Raw genomic sequence first — 16,135 nt, forward strand, 5'->3', positions numbered from 1 at the left:
TGAGTAGATTGCTCACAAAACTTTTAAGACACTTGAAAAATCAAATTGTTTATAATTTTAGATATTGCAGCAACTTCTGTTGGGAAATAACAAAAAGCAGTTCTGACTAACAGTTCTGTAGTTTCATGAAATTTAATCAAAATTCACAAGCCCTTTGCGAATAAATATTTCTCCATCACTAACTGTGAATGATTACATAAGTAACCAAGACCACTGTTTGTTATTTTCACAAAAATGGGCAGAATTGGAGAAAGTGATCCCCAAAGTGCTGGTAAAAATTCCAGAATAACATGTAATAAAAATACAATTTGACTCATACAGTCACCATAAACTAGTGAGCCTGAATATAAGAAATAGCAGTGCCTTTGTCCATTATCCACAAGGTTTTCAGCTTCCAGTGACAAAGGAATGGAATTGCAGAATTTGATCCTCAAAGCTCTGGTAAAAATGTAATTAAAAAGTGTAATCTGACTGATTCAATCACCATGAACAGCAGCTTACAAATAACAAAAATGAAGGTCACTTTAAAATCGGGTGACAACAAATTTAAAGCTATAATGGTTTTAAGCATTGTTGATCACTTCTGTCTGCAAGCACAAATATTGGCCCAAATCTAATGCAAGCTTCGTAAAGATCTCAAAAAGAGGGCTTATAACATTTTTCACTTGTACTAGTTCAAAGGTGGAACTTTTTTTCAATTACACTTACTCTTAAATAAATGATATGGTCACCTACCTCATTGTTTCTAAGACATTGTTGTGTGCAATTTGCTCGCTGGGTTTCAGTTGTATGGTGACCATACTCAAAAGTGTTTAACTGGCTGTAAAGCACTTTTTGACATTATTAACGCAAGAAGGCTCAAGTCTTTCTTTCTTTACTTTTTATTTAAAATCATGACTGTCAAAGGAACTGCCATCCAATCAATTTGTTATTATTTGATTAATTGCTGTGTAATAGTTATCAATAGTAAGGCTGACATTAATGACCTATTCCAAGTTAAGAGGCAACCACTTTGGAATGGAGCTGGAGACGTTGTTAGGCTCGACTTAGTAAGTATTTGGGGAAACTTTTAAGGCCGCTTGACAGCTTCATAATTATTTTTAATTAATGCGGCACTTGATTTCTAAATTTTTGCGAAAAATTTTAATCCATGAGGGCAATGAAAACTCGCATTTCATGGACTATTAGACCGGGTCTCTGGATTACTATGTGAACACCTTAGCCACAATACCAATATACCTTTGATTGTAGCTAATCTACAGAGCTATGCTCCTCTATTTATGTGCAAATTTTTAAAACTCTTAGAGTTCCCTCTTTGCCTTTCTGCTCCAAGATGCTGTCAGTGTTAAATCTGTGCAACAATTGTTCTCTGCTTTCCCCAAATTATCGTTTGGATGTATTTCCACAGAAAAATAAAGCAGAATTTTGTCTGGTGGTGATGCTGAATGAATAATATGAGCATAGTGCTGTACAATTCCTTAACTTTGGATCATAATATTCAGACCACACTTGTAAATTATTCTTCAGGGGCTTATTTGTCAGGCTTCAGGTCTGAATTTGTTAATGTTGGAAGGACATAAATCAGTGCAACTGTCTGGTGCATGAATCTCCCTCGACCACCTGGAAAACATTGCACCCCCAGCTCCTTACTTCAACATGTGAGCTAGCAAGACTCAGCAAGGAATGTGAATATATTCTCTGAGGAAAAGTGAATGCTTGCTTCTTCATCTGACCTTCAAGAAGTACGTATACCTCTTCCTTTGTCCATACTTCTAAGGAAAGCAGACGTGAGTCTTATTACATGAAAACTTTGCTGACGTTTTGTTGAAAAAAGACATTGCTATTTGCCATGAAGATATTGACTATTAGAGATAAATTTTAGTATATTTCAGCCTGATATTAAGAAAAGTAGAGGATAAATTACCCATCATGTGATGTCAGTTATGCCCTCAAAGATTAGCAGTACTGCTACAATGTTGGGCTCCTGTTTGCTAATTAGCTTTTTTTTTCCCGGAATGATCCCCTTTCAGGATTACAAAATTTGCCTTTTGAGTTGTTCCCCACTAATATTCACATCATGTTTTAGTCAAAATTGATAATCTGCTGCACTTCTGTCACAATCCTCAGCTCATCCTCATTAATCAATGAAGTTTGCCTGCCATAAGTCTCTTAATGACTTCAGATGGTGAAATCACTTCCATTTCTTCCCTTTCTTTTAGCTTTACTTGTTGCATTCTTGTCACTATTCCTCTTTTCCTGCACCCCGCCTCCCCACTCCAGTGGAACCATCTGTTCTTTCCAGTTTGGCAGTTGGAGACACCATTGTCCTGCCATTCTCAAATTCCAATCACTTAAACTACAGTATCTGCACCCTTTATCCTCCAGCATTCCACCCCCACGCTATCGCATATATGCTGCTCCCTCCACGTTTCATGTCAACTCTGATAAAAAGTCACCTAGATTTGAAATGTTTGCTTGCTGTCTTTCCACAGATGTTGTCTGGTCTGCTGTGATTTCCAGCATTTTTTGTTTTCTGTACAGATTCCAGCATCTGCAGTAATTCGCTCCTGACAAGTTTAATCAGAGAGTACCAGACACAGATATCATTTGCCCTTCCAATGTTGTAATCAGTCCAATGACTTTACATGTAAGAATGCTAGTTTATATTGCTATTCGATCACCAAATATTAGCATCAACCCCATTGTGTTACAAGGCAAAAATACTACTTACCACTCACGCACCCCCACCATTGTTTGAGCTCAGTGCAGTAGCTTGCACACAATGCCTGAAAACTGACGGCTGAATGTGCACAATGGAATTTTATTACATCCTTGAAAATGGAAAGGATTTTTTAAGAAGCAAGCCAGCTCAAACTCATATGAACAGAACACATCATCCCCCATTTTGGTATAAAGTCAATGGGAATTTAACTCTGTGTTCCTTCCACAAGTGCAAACAGACTTGCTGAGTGTTTCCAGCATTCCCTATACAAGAAGGCTGTGATTTATGAATGTCCAATTTACCAACCCTCATACTTATGAACGAGATTGCATTGGGGGTATAATTTTAACAATGTAATATTTGAACATTTCCTGTGCTTACAAACAGCTATCTTATACTGTTCTGCTGTGTATTCCCACTTGCATACAAGTCGACTTGCAAAGTGACTCAAGAACAGAATCCATTCACAACTTGGAACTGTCTGCATTTATTTCAGATTCACAGCATCCATTATATTTTGCTATTGTTTCCGTAATGACCCAAATTGGGTCAAATTTCAGGTGTTTCAATATGAGAAAAAATGTAAAAATCCAGTGACATCAAATGTAAACATGGCGTTAGCTTTATTCTCAATGTTATCTTGCATATAAAGAAGAAGACCAATGCCAGGCTTGCTGGAGATGTTACAATAAAATTACATTCCAGCTGGTTTACTGCTTGGCTTACAGGTTTATCGTTTAGTGTTAATATGTAAAAATATATATTTTTTCTGTCATATGAAAATGTAGAATGCTTATGATTGAAGTAGTAATGTCTCAATAACAAAACTGTATGTTTATATATATATATCTGGCTGATAATAAAGTAACTACATGATTATTATCAAATATATCTCCAATTTGTGCTAAATTAACTTAAAAGTGAATCTGAATTACAAGGTACAAAACACTGCATCATATCTGGAAGAGCATGGCTTGATTAAATGCAGTCAACACAGCTTTGTGAGGGGCAGGTCATGCCTCACAAACCTTATCGAGTTTTTTGAGGATGTGACTAGAAAAGTTGATGAGGGTCAAGCTGTGGATGCGGTGTATATGGACTTCAGCAAGGCATTTGATAAGGTTCCCCAAGGTAGGCTCATTCAGAAGGTCAGGAAGAATGGGATACAGGGGAACTTAGCTGTCTGGATACAGAATTGGCTGGCCAACAGAAGACAGCGAGTGGTAGTAGAAGGGAAATATTCTGCATGGAAGTCAGTGGTGAGTGGTGTTCCACAGGGCTCTGTCCTTGGGCCTCTACTGTTTGTAATTTTTATTAATGACTTGGATGAGGGGATTGAAGGATGGGTCAGCAAGTTTGCAGATGACATGAAGGTTGGAGGTGTCGTTGACAGAATAGCGGGCTGTTGTAGGCTGCAGCGGGACATTGACAGGATGCAGAGATGGGCTGAGAGGTGGCAGATGGAGTTCAACCCGGATAAATGTGAGGTGATGCATTTTGGAAGGTCGAATTTGAAAGCTGAGTACAGGATTAAGGATAGGATTCTTGGCAGTGTGGAGGAACAGAGGGACCTTGGTGTGCAGATACATAGATCCCTTAAAACGGCCACCCAAGTGGACAGGGTTGTTAAGAAAGCATATGGTGTTTTGGCTTTCATTAACAGGGGGATTGAGTTTAAGAGTCGTAAGATCTTGTTGCAGCTCTATAAAACTTTGGTTAGACCGCACTTGGAATACTGCGTCCAGTTCTGGTCGCCCTATTATAAGAAAGATGTGGATGCTTTGGAGAGGGTTCAGAGGAGGTTTACCAGGATGCTGCCTGGACTGGAGGGCTTATCTTATGAAGAGAGATTGACTGAGCTTGGACTTTTTTCATTGGAGAAAAGGAGGAGGAGAGGGAACCTAATTGAGGTATACAAGATAATGAGAGGCGTAGATAGAGTTGATAGCCAGAGACTATTTCCCAGGGCAGAAATGGCTAACACGAGGGGTCATAGTTTTAAGCTGTTTGGAGGAAAGTATAGAGGGGATGTCAGGGGTGGGTTCTTTACACAGAGAGTTGTGAGAGCATGGAATGCGTTGCCAGCAGTTGTGGAAGCAAGGTCATTGGGGACATTTAAGAGACTGCTGGACATGCATATGGTCACAGAAATTTGAGGGTGCATACATGAGGATCAATGGTCGGCACAACATTGTGGGCTGAAGGGTCTGTTCTGTGCTGTACTGTTCTATGTACTATGTTCTATTTCATAATCCTATGGTTACTTACCATATCTTCATATTATTTACAGATGTTGCACTGTTGTTTAATCCAAAAGAATTGTGCATGATTTATGCTAGCTCACATTGCTTAGGTATTCTGAACTTAGCTAAAAATTCAAATTTGCTTTGTGACTTCTGTCACAAAATCAGATGCACACCGCAGAATATAAGAAAAACATTAGAACTGAGCTCTTCAAGGTTCAATTTGTGAATTCTGCACAATTCTCCCAGATTCATTCTCCAGTCTATGTTAAATGTAATAAAGAAAGCTGGGATGTTATAATTGCACTCAAGTATATTTTTATCGGTCCAAAGAAACCAAACAGAAAGTGCTTACCTGTGGATACCTAGTGAGGATGAAATTAAAATCTGTTCTGATGCTTCCACAGTCAAATAGCCTAGCAATACTCTATATCAAGAGGAATGGGAAAAGGGCTGGAGAGCAACCAACACGTGTGAAACCATTCCATAACTTCAAAAGAGGAAGGAAAGGAGGATGGTGGGAGCCCGAGAACTCGAACTGCATTTATATTTACGCTGCCACACATAGTCATTGCAGTTTGTTTCAACCTCATAGTAATTTAAAAATCTGATGTGACAAAAAAAATTCTGATTTAAGCACAGAATTTCATTTTACTGACCATCTTCCCGTCTACGTTAATGATGCAAAATATACAACATAAACCACATGAATCTGGAATTGTAATCTAAACTGAAAATAATGCCAAATTATCTTTTTTTTAATCAAAGAACAAAGTAATGAAATCGAATCAATTCATTTTTGTATTCTGTTGAGGACACAATTTAGAAGTTTATGCCTTTAACATAAGATATATGATTTTGACCAGTGGAATCTGCTGTTGTGATTGAAGTGCTGAATGAATGACTAAATAGGTTGCAGTACAAAGATCTGAAAATTGGCCGTTTTTATCCACAATTTATAGTAAAAGAGCTTCGAGCATAATCCCAATTCAACCATAACATTTCTTGGCAAATTAGTGATGCATTATTCTATAATCATCCAAAAATGGTAAATCTAATCATTATCAGATTCACATATCTTATTGCAGGTGACATAAAAATCAATGTGAAATGGATCAAATGCAATCATGATTCTAAATTACATTGGTAGAATGAATTATTAGCAACATAAGGAAAAGAGTCATGTCAAATTAGTCCAACCTGGTATAATTTGCACAAGCAAGCAAGGTACTTCAAGATATCGCTGTCTGGAAATGCACACACAACAATGCATCAACATAAGCTCTCTAGATATGTTGTGTTCCACTTGCATATTAATGTTAACTAAATGTTGTTTTGCTTGTGGTTTTAAGAGATAAATCTTAGGAAACGTTAACCTTCATTTTAACTGACTTTATAACAGAATTACATTATATAATATGTAAAATGCAATATGATGTTAGGTGGTGCTTGAAAGGTCAGTCCGACTGGATTATTTGGAGGTTTGTGTACACCATCTAAAACTTCAGCTTTGTCTCTTCGCTTTCTTAGCAATGTCTCTCAATGTGTTTGATGCCTTCCCAAATTAGTTTTCTCCATTAAGGACTCAAAATTTAGGTTGGATATAAACCAGGTTCCCCATGAGTCAGCTGTATGTTTGATCCCTTCAAGAAAATCTTGAAGACATCCTTCAAATGTTTCCACTATCCTCTTGGGAGTCTCCTGCTGCAGCTGAGTTCCAGATAAAGCAGTTGCTTCATGATCTGGTGCATGGCATGTGGTTGACTCTCGTGTGGATATAAAGCCAACATCCAATTGAAGAATAAAACTCTGACTGTGTTTAGTATTTAACAATATATGGCTCATTAAAATATTTTGTACTTAAAAAGATGCATTAAGCATACAAATAGAACCACAGAGAGGGTTTTTGTTCCTGCTCCAGAGGTGCATCATAATGGCTGAACAGGTTGATTAAAGAGCATTCAGAATCATAGAGGGAGTTCTATATTTCTGCTAAACACACACACACACTTGCAATTGAATATATATATAATTGTAACTTATAATCCTTTACTTTTTGCTCTCTTTTTGATGATTGAAAAAACACAAATTGTACGTTTTGTAATATTTTATTGAAACTATATTTTCTTGCCATTTAAATTTGAAGACTTGAATTGCTTGATCATTTCCACCATTAAGCTCCCCTTATTATAATTCTGAGCACGAGTGAAATAAAACGAGCAACCCTACAGAACTTTGGAATCGAGCTTCAAAACACACTCTGATCCATATTTTATTTGGAGGCTGTTTCTGATTTGTTTGGACAGCTGTTCACTAGAAATAAACGCTAATGGGCAAGTTTTCCACCGGCGAACATATACCAAGTAGCAAATTTGTCAGCTTTTACTGCTCAGACGCTGACAGTAATATTATATTCTGATGAAATTTTTTGAGGAATTTTTGAATCGAGGGGACAGCGACAGAAAAAAAAACGCTGCATTTTTAACATTCCAATGGCTGTGGTCAATACAATGATGATCATAATGTTAGGGGGGAGAAGCCGCAGTTTTGACGGACAATTTACTCTCGTTCAGTCCTTGTTACTATACGTCTCTGTCAGTGGAAGAGGTCCGGCATCCTGTCAGAAAAAGGCTGAGAGATGGGTCCCAACTGGAACAGGCTGATAATCGATCTGCAGTCCTCAACTTCAGCAGAGACCCAGGTTCTGACAGAGGTGCTAACCCCTTCGCTCCCCAGAGTCCTGTCAATCATGGCGAAAGGTGAAGAGTTTGGGGAGGAGGGGGGGAAGAGGATGAGACGGGCACCGCAGGAATCTGTGAAAGCCACATACACAAAAGCAGCGGAATCGGATTGTGTATGTTTGTGTGTGTCTCCGGAACCAGTTCTCCAAAAATCAAGACGCTCGTTCGATCCGGTAGGTATGAGGAAACACAATCAGTTTGTGTGCTTTCTCGCTCTGATTTTGTGTATTGGACTCTACAGTTGACCCGACGTTGTGGTGTTAACACGCTGGTAGATTGTCAGTGCTGCTAACTATATGACTAACAAAATAAATATTTTGAAACCAATGCCAGCAGACTTCTCCCCTCCCCAGAAAAAAAATCTTTCCAAAAAGCCACATTGCTTTCTGTTCTATGGCAATTAGATTGTCTGTGTTCAGAACATAATTGGCCATTGAAGTGAGAAAGTACAGTGACAGTAGTTATCCGTGTTAATTTATATCATTGGAGGCTGTTTCACTAACTTTTTCGCACTCCCTCCCCTGTATTTTTTCACCAGTTTACATGGCATAGCATTTCGTATTTTCAGCTGTGAGGTGACCCTGTAAAGAGCACGGCGGCGCCAGCAATTTTCCGTCCTTTGTACAGCTGTCTATAAGTCTCAGAGTTGATTGGTGTATGCTGGCTGATAATGTTTTGACGGGCCATCTCTCGCTATATCAGCTCGATCCAGAGATGTCTTCCTTCCAGTGTGCTGGGAGCAGCAATCTGATGGTACCCGGGGAGATTACTGCAGCGTAAATGTGTGCCTCTTTTTTATGGTCTCCGTGCTATGCAATGAATGATACTGCATCATTAAGGACTTTCCTTATTTTATTCCAGCATGACAGTGACTAGAGAGGAGGCGAGATAAATCTTTGCCCTTCAAGTCGCAGTTTACATCCTTGTTAGGATGCACTCTGCAAGCTACATAGTGCAGCGATCGCCATTATGAAAACCATAATCTTCCTAGACAAGTGTGGGGCAAACATTACTGCCTCACTGATACAACGGTCATGCAAATAATCTCTTTATTCTTCCTGTTTAACTCAGGAAAAAAAACCTTTATTAACACAGATTTTTTAAAAAATAAAGTCAGAAGTCGCGCGACACCAGGTTACAGTGCAACAGGCTTATTTGAAATCACAAGCTTTCTGAGCGCTACTGTTGGACTATAACCTGGCGTCGTGCGCCTTCTCACTTGGTCCACCCTTGACGAACACCGACACTGCCGCAACGAGTTTTATACATTATTTTCAAAACATAGCCAGTGTGTACAACATGCATATTTGTTCAGTATCATTGATTATATTCAATTTCTTATTGAAACATTTTGATACTAAGGGAATTTGACCAGATTTGGGTTCAGAAAGAATGTTTCTCCTTGTAGGAAAGAACCAGGAGACACAGGTTTTAAGAGGTCATTGAGATAAACAGCTCGGAAACAGACCTTACGGTCCAACTGGTCCATGCTGAGCAGATATACTATATAAATCTAGTCCCATTTGCCATTTGGCCCATATCCCTCTAAATCTGTCGGATGCACATACTCATCCAGATGCCTTTTAAATGTTGCAATTTTACCAGCCTCCACCACTTCCTCTGGCAGCGTATTCCATACATGCACCACCCTGTGTACAAAAAGTAGCCCCTTAGGCCTCTTTTAAATCTTTGCCTTCTCACCTTAAACCTGTGACCTCCAGTTTTGGACTCCCCCACCCTAGGGAAAAGGCCTTGTCTATTTATCCTGTCAATGTCCCTCATTATTTTATAAACCTCTATAATGTCACCCCTCAGCCTCTGATGCTCCAGGAAAGATAGCCCCAAACTATTCACCCTCTCCCTATTGTTCAAACACAACTACACCAGAAACATCCTTGTAAATTGTTTCTGAACCCTTTCAAGTTTCATAACAACCCACCTATTGCAAGGAGAATTGCATACAATATTCCAAAAATGTCCGAACCAATGTCCTGTACAGTCACAACATGAGCACCCAGCTCTTGTATTCACTGCACTATTCTTGGCTTTGGTCTTGGTTTTAAAATGAAATTGAGGATTTTTTTTCTCTTAGAGGTCATTAATCTGGAATTACCTTCCCCAACAACAGTTGAGGCTGGAATTTATTCAAGGCTGAGTTAGACAGATTACTGACAAGGGAGTCAAGGGTATGTGGGGCAGACAGAAAAGTGAAGTTCAGACCAGAGCCAGAGCTTATTGAATAGCTGAGCAGGTTAAGAGGGACGTAAATGTTCCTGTTCCTGTTTCTTTTACAGTTGTATGATTTATTTCTCTGTTGCCTCCACAGTTAATTATCCAACAGCCCAGTTTGTTCTTCTTTCTACCTCTTTTCCAAAGATATCGGCTCATATTTGAGTTGTATTCAACAAGTGTCACTCATCCATTGCAATTTTTCATGTGGAAATTGAGATAATGAGCAAACAGTGACCTCTCCAATTTTTGGAAAACTGGTCTTTTCTTTAACGTGGGGCAATGGTGCCACAGTGGTCATGTCTTATGGATAGTGGTCCTGGATACCCAGGCAGATGCACAAAGGAAATAGGTTTAAATCCCATCACGGTTGGTACAAATTAAGCTCAATTAATGTATCTGGCATTAGTAATGGTGATGATGAAATGATTTCCAATTGTTGTAAAATGTTATCTGTTTTAATAATACCCTTTAGGGAAGAAAATCTGCTGTCCTTATCTGACCTAATGTGGAGGTGCTGGTGTTGGACTGGTGTGGACAAAGTCAGAAGTCACATGACCCCAGGTTATAGACCTACAAGTTTATTTGAAATCACAAGCTTTTGGGGCACTGCTTCTTTATCAGCTGAAGTGTTCACTTCACAAAGGAGGAGCACTCCGAAAGCTTTTGATTTCAAATAAACCTGTTGGAGTATAACCTGGTGCCATGTGACTTCTGACCTTATCTGACTTAACTGTGACTCCAGACCTACAACAATGTAGTTGACTCTTAACTGCAATCTGAAGTAGCTCAGCAAGCATTCAATTCAAGGACAATGGGCTATAACTGCTGGCTTTGCTTGTGACACCCATATCCTGTAAAAGAATGAAGGAAAAAAAGCACCTTAACTGATCCTCACTTTAGCACATGTTGTGATTACACTCGACATTTTTCCATGCACAGCATCCCCGATGCTTTCTGTAAATGGATTCACTGCCCCCACTATTCTGAAGTTGCATCGACAGAGGAGTGAGGAAAAGTGATCTGCCAAATACTAATAAAAGAGGGTATAATTGTATTTTGACAAGTTCACACAGGCAGTTGTCATAAGTATGAACATTATGTGCCATCTACAAGATGCATTGCTGAAATTGACCAGGGCTTCTAAGATGGCACCTACCATGGCCAGAACGACTACCATCCAGAAGGACAAGGACATCAAATACATGGGAATGTCACAACCTGTAACCTCCCCTCCAAGCCTCACACCATCCTGACTTGAAAATATATCTCCGTTCCTTCAGTTCCGGTGAGTCAAAATCCTAAAACTTCCACTCTAAAGGCATTGAGAGCTTACGCTCAGCAAATAGAATAAGAAAGCTTACCTTAACTTGTCAAGAACATCTAGAGGGGCAATAAACGCTGGTCCAACTAGTGATTCCAACATCCCATGTTTGAACAAATAAAATTAAAATAATATTTGGGAATCAAAGATTAGAAATCATAAATAAGTTATGATTCCCAAAATAATCAAAACGTATGAAGGTAGACAATATAATGGAGTTTAGACCACAATCAGATGAACCAGGATCTTGTGAAATGGTAGAGTAGCTCGAAGAACCAAATGATTAATTCTTGCTCTTACTTCATATTTCATATTAATGACGAAATTATCCGAACGCAACTCCAGCAAAAGGTCTCCAGAAATATTCAGAGAGTGGTAAGAAATAAGGAACTGTCACATAGAGATATTGTTGTGAAAATGTAAACTTAACCAGAGTTAGATGAGAACATGAGGGAAAAAGCAATAGAAAGATACACTTCCAAGTGTTGGATGAAGTAGGGTGGGAAGAGGCCCATATGGAGCAATAACATTGGCTTAGAGTAGTAGGACCAAATATCCTATTTTTATCCAGTAGAGTGATGCAGTGTTGTAGTGGTAATGTCAATAGACTAGTAATCAAGAACCCCAGGCTACTGTTCTGGGGACCTCAGTTTGAATCACATTATAGCAAAGGGTGAAATTTGAATTCAATTAAAATCCAGAATGAAAAGAGAAGCTGGCCTAATGGTGAACATGTAACCAATGTTAAGAACTGCAGATGTTGTAAGTCAGGAACAAGAACAGAAGGTGCTGGAAAAGCTCAGCAGTTCTGGCAGCATCTGTGAACAAAATAATTCAGTGTTAATATTTCAGGTTTGGTGACCCTTAGAACAGTTCTGTGGAAGGGTCACCGGACTTGCAACGGTAACTCTGATTTTTTTTCTTCACAAATGCTGCCAGACCTGCTGAGCTTTTCCAGCAACTTCTGTTCATGTAACCAATGTTAATTGTTGTAAAAACTATTGGTTCACTCACGTCCTCTAAGGATATCTGCTATCATTACCTGGTCTAAGCTGCATGTGACTCCATATCCACCTCAATGTGATTGATTCTTAACTGCTATACAGACAATTAAAGCTGGGCAATAAATGCTAATCTGCCGAGTGACTCCTGCCTCCTGTGAACAAATATAAAAAGCAAGAAGATTGTCATATAAATACATACACTAGTCAATGTCCTGTGACCTTGGATTTTAAGTCTCCCTTTCCTGTTCCTGATCATTGTGCTTGGGTGGTAGTGGACAATCCTGATCAGACTGCACTTAATCTGCATCCCACCTTACTCTGAATTAATGGGGGCTGCTTTTTACTTCTTGATTGCCTTATAGTGATGCTGCTTTCACAGGGTTTGTATTTCAGGATAGTGATCAAAAATAAAGACACTTCATTGTCCATATCCATGTGACTTAGGGAGAATCTGGGGCAGCAATCTTCAAATAATCACAAATTCTCTCGCTTTTTCTCTCCCTCCCCCTCTGTCAGTCACAATGATGTACAGTTGCAGAGTTGATGATTATTTATTTATGCAAAGCCAATGGGGTTGGTACTAATTTTGTAAATCGCTGTTCAGTGGTTTGTAATTTTCCACTTTCAAATGTGCCAAAATCAGCACAAAATTAAGAGAAATTGGGTCAGTTTGCAAAATGCAACTTCCCTTGTGCAGAATGAAATTCATAATTAGTTGACATTTATCAATTTCAAATTGCACCAGTGAGGAATTCGTTCCATAAACTGTGCTTCATAAAATAGGTAGGAGTTCCAAAAGATCTATTTCCTTTGCAGGTTTATGATTCAGAAACAACTTTCCACCAGTGGTCAGATTCTGGTCTTAATGTAAACTACTTGTTGAAATGTTATTATTCTATCCCCCAGCCCCTCCAGAATTTCCTACCACTCCTGAACACTTCTGAACACATGCTTCTTGGCTTTTAGACATCTGTGAATGTCATTCTTGAATCAGCTATTCAAGAGGTGTGCAAAAGCAGCCTCCAACTCAGCATGAAAGTCTTTCCCAGTGAGGTGGTATCTCCTCTTAAGAGCTTGGATAAACAGTGGAAAAAATTTTTTTTGAGATCAAACTTGCTACTACTCTGGCTGCACAAGTTGTTGCAGAGATGCAACGCCCGAGAGGGTGACCAAGAAGTCTTAACAACTTAGCAATCAATTTTACAAGAAGTCTATCATTACTGATTTGCAGGTAATTCGTGGGACACATTTAGTGACTCTCTTGCCTCAATGTTGAGAAGCAAGAGGTGAGGCAGGCAAATGCATAATTTTGTGTGCCTGGCTGGAGTGCCCATTTGCTGGCATCATTCTGCTCTAAAGACATTTTCATGGAGGCTGCTGCAATACTCATCTGTAAATGGTGCACATCTTCTTCAGCTAATTAAAAGGCCATGGATAAGTGAGTGGAATTTCCCCTTTGGCCTGTGCACAGCTGTTGCCCATGATACTGATAGCTACTTGCAGCCTAATTTCCAGTGCGAGATTTGGTGAGGGGCATTGTTCCAGGCAGACATTGAAATGTTGAAGGGGTCCTCCTTCACAGTTTTGCATAGTAGCTGTAGCAACCTGTTCATGTCAAGAAAATAATTCGTAAGAGTATATTCAAGGCAGCTTACTAGAACAATCTGTTGTGGATCCAACCAGGGATCAGCCTGTTTTGGATCTAGTAATGCTTCATAACACAGGCTTAATAAATGAATCTCAAAATAAAACATCCCTTAGGGAAGAGTGACCATCACGTGGTAGACGTTAGGCAGCACGGTGACTCAGTGCTTAGCACTGCAGCCTCACAGCGCCAGGGACCCAGGTTCAATTCCAGCCACGGGCGACTGTCTGTGTGGAGTTTGGACGTTCTCCCCATGTCTGTGTGGGTTCCCTCTGGGTGCTCAGGTTTCCTCCCACAGTCCAAAGATGTGCAGGCTAGGTGGATTGACCAACTAAATTGTCCATAGGGTCATGGGGTGTATGGGTTACGTGGGATGGGTCTGGGTGGAATGCTTCAAGGGTCAGTGTGGACTTGTTGGGCCGAAGGACCTGTTTCTATTCTGTAAGGATTCTAAGTTAGCATTCAGTTTGTGACAGAAACTTATATAAGGACATTACCATGGGAGTGAGTGCTAAGCTGGTTGGAGTAGACTGGGGAAGGAGGTTTAGCAGAAGAGATAGTTGATGCACAATGACAAACATTGAAAACAAAAGTTCATAGCTCACTGAAAAGATATATCACATTGAGGAGAAAGGATTTTAGGAGGAGGATACACCATGGTCAACCAAGGAAATGAAAATCTGTATCAACTTTGAAAGAAAAAAAACATACAACATGGCAAAGATTAGTGGTAAAGCAGAAGACATGGAAATTTTAAAAGCCAACAAAAAGGACTAAAGAAGTAGAAAATAATCCATGAGAGTGAATAAAAATAGACGGTGAGAGGCTCTTTAAAAAGGAAGAGGCAACAGTGAATATAGACCCTTGAGAGAATGAGAGTGATATAATAATGGGAGCCAGGAAATAGCGCAGAAATTAAACAGATATTTTGTTCATCTTTATGGTAAAGAATACTAATAGCATTCCAAAGATTTTAAACAACTGACTGAGGTGAGGGGTTGGAATAAAGACATTAAGTATCACTAGAAAAAGGTATAGCAAACATTTTATTAACTGGCATCTATGGGACCAGGTGTGCATCAGTTGATCCAATATTCCAATTGATCAGGAGGTCCACATAATGTAAAAACACACACTAAGATCCAGAAACATAATGCAGGGGGTGTGCATATCACCATTATGCTTTATTTACAGCATAAATCACCCAAATAATAATACAACTTTGCCTGAAATAAAACTTTGGGGCAGAGACTCTTATCACTTATGCCCTCAATAATTACTTGCACATCGCAAATATACAGTAAATGTCCTGTTTTAACATACATAATTTTTGCTGGTTTATAGAGTGCCAGTTTGTAAGGTGCCTGTTAAAACAAAGTTCGCTGCGCTAGGAAGTGAATGGGGCTAAAGGCCAGTAAGTTACCTGATCATGATGAGCTGCATCCTAGGATTTTAAAGGAAGTAGTTACAGAGATACCAGATGTACTAGCTGTAATCTTCCAAGAAGCCTTAAATTCTGGAAAACTCCCAGAGGATTGGAAACTACGAATGTAACACATTAATTTAGAACTGAGACACAAATAAACTGGTAATGTTATAGGGCAGTTAATTTAACATTTGTCAATGAAACAATATTAGAGTCTATCGTAAAGGATGTAATAGCAGAGCATATAGTAAAACATAACGTAATCATAATTGCATTATAATTGCAAGAGCAGCAAGTGATAGACAGACTTAATAAACAGATTAGATCCAAGATTTGCAGTGCTGCCACATCCAGTCATAAATAGTAGCGGACAATTAAACAACTCACTGGAGGAGGAGGCTCTACAAATATCCCCATCCTCAAAGATTGAAGAGCTCAACACGTCAGTGCAAAAGATAAGGTTGAAGCATTCAACCAAAGTGCTAAGTGGATAACAAGGTGTAGAGTTGGATGAACACAGCAGGCCAAGCAGCATCAGAGAAGCAGGAAAGCTGACATTTCGGGTCTGGACCCTTCTTCAGAGAAAAAAATCAGTGCTAAGTGAATGAGTCATCTCTGCCTTCTTCAGTGGTCCCCAGCATCACAGATACCAGTCTTCAGCCAATTTAATTCACTCCATGTGATATCAAGAACAGTTGGAAAAACTGGATACTACAGAGGTAATGGGAACTGCAGATGCTGGCGAATTCCAAGATAATAAAATGTGAGGCTGGATGAACACAGCAGGCCAAGCAGCATCTC

The 16,135-nt window shown here is 39.3% G+C and overlaps 1 long non-coding RNA gene across 1 annotated transcript in view; it reads left to right on the plus strand.

Moving 5' to 3' along the window:
• The first annotated feature begins 7,543 nt into the window (after positions 1-7,543).
• LOC125459997 (uncharacterized) overlaps positions 7,544-16,135 on the plus strand; it is a 62,526-nt gene continuing 53,934 nt past the window's right edge. The window contains exon 1 of the long non-coding RNA XR_007249150.2: positions 7,544-7,879. This is a non-coding gene — a long non-coding RNA (uncharacterized LOC125459997). The remainder of the gene's footprint in view (positions 7,880-16,135) is intronic.

The sequence above is a fragment of the Stegostoma tigrinum genome, chromosome 16, assembly GCF_030684315.1.
Source record: "Stegostoma tigrinum isolate sSteTig4 chromosome 16, sSteTig4.hap1, whole genome shotgun sequence".
Taxonomy (NCBI): Eukaryota; Metazoa; Chordata; class Chondrichthyes; order Orectolobiformes; family Stegostomatidae; genus Stegostoma; species Stegostoma tigrinum.